This window comes from Pygoscelis adeliae, unplaced genomic scaffold (genome assembly GCF_000699105.1).
Source record: "Pygoscelis adeliae isolate BGI_AS28 unplaced genomic scaffold, ASM69910v1 Scaffold202, whole genome shotgun sequence".
In the NCBI taxonomy this organism is placed as follows: Eukaryota; Metazoa; Chordata; class Aves; order Sphenisciformes; family Spheniscidae; genus Pygoscelis; species Pygoscelis adeliae.
In genome coordinates, this window is record NW_008824544.1 from 2786854 (window position 1) to 2788607 (window position 1754).

The window sequence follows — 1754 nt, forward strand, 5'->3', positions numbered from 1 at the left end:
TGCTCTGCTGAGACCCCACCTGGAGCACTGCATCCAGCTCTGGAGCCCTCAGCATAAGAAAGACACGGACCTGTTGGAGCGGGTCCAGAGGAGGGCCATAAAAATGATCAGGGGGATGGAACACCTCTCCTGTGAAGAAAGTCTGAGAGAGTTGGGGTTGTTCAGCCTGGAGAAAGGAAAGCTCTGGGGAGACCCTATTGTGGCTTTTCAAAATTTAAAGGGGGCTTTTAAGAAAGACGGAGAGGGGCTTTTTACCAGGGCCTGTAGTGACAGGACAAGGGGTAACTCTTTTAAACTGAAAGAGGGTAGGTTTAGATTGGACATAAGGAAGAAATATTTTATGATGAGGCTGGTAAGTCACTGGCCCAGGTTGCCCAGAGAAGCTGTGGATGCCCCATCCCTGGAAACATTCCAGGTCAGGTTGGACGGGGCTTTGAGCAACCTGATCAAGTTGAAGATGTCCCTGCCCATGGCAGGGGGGTTGGACTAGATGAGCTTTAGAGGTCCCTTCCAACCCAAACCCTTCTGTGATTCCATGCTCTGGCCTTGGCTGTGCTAGTGAAGCTGATGGCCTCTCTGCTTGTGGAAACGGATGTGCCCACCACGCGAAGTGTTGCGCAGGGTAACGCAGAGACCAGCGTTGGGCGTGCAGCATAGCGGTACGTGCCCCTGAAGTGGATGGGGCAGCAGATCTGCAGGTCTCTGTCCTCCCCAAGCAGCTCTGCCTCCCCCAGGGCTGGAGCTAAGCCAGCACTGTTGAGCAGCAAAGCTGCAGGCTGAGACTTCTGCAACATCCTCCTCGAGGTGAAATCACCCCCCAGATTGAGCCCTCACGTTCCCTCAGTTGAGCTTGTTTGATTTGCTGCCTAGCTCGAAAAGAAGTGCAATGGTTTTACCCAGAGCAAGAATGGCATAGAACTTGGCCATGAACCTGGGCTTCCCACCTGCACAGCAACAAGTGGAGTTACCAGAAGCTCTCCAAAAGCAATCTCCAGCTATAAGAGATTTTATTCTGGAGAAAGCATCCACCTCTATTCACTAAAGTGAATGCTAGCTTGCAGGGAAAGCCTGGCAGCCTGGGACGAGGTCTGTGGCTGTGGCTTCCCTGGGTTGGCAGCACCTCCTGCTCCTGCCTGCAGCTCCTCCAGAGAACAGGGGTGTCATGGATGGGGCAAGCAGAAGGTGTCCATCATCCTCCTGGCAGGTCCATCACACCTGCGGGTGCATCTTCAGCCCGGGCTTTTCCCCACCAACCTGAAGAGGTGTCCCCTCCTGCAGCAGGGAGGGATGGGGCAGGGGAGAACATCGTCGCAGAGCAGGAGATGGAAATAAAAAACAAGGGAGAGGCGAGACAGCCTGGGGAAGGAGGAGGTCCTCACTGCCTGGCTCTGGCCACAGGGCTAGATAGAGATCCCAGGGGACAACACCCCACCGGAATGGGTGTTGGGAGCCTGCGCCTGGGTGACCTGTGGCTGAGGCAGGAGTCTCCGCTGCTCTAAGGCTTCCCCAAAGGGACATTATCATAGAATAGAATCATAGAATCATAGAATCATTAAGGTTGGAAGAGACCTCCAAGATCATCGAATCCAACCGTCAACCCAACACCACCATGCCCAATAAACCATGTCCCTAAGCGCCTCATCTACACATCTTTTAAATACTTCCAGGGATGGTGACTCAACCACTTCCCTGGGCAGCCTGGTCCAATGTTTAACCACTCTTTCAGTAAAGACATTTTTCCTCATGTCCAATCT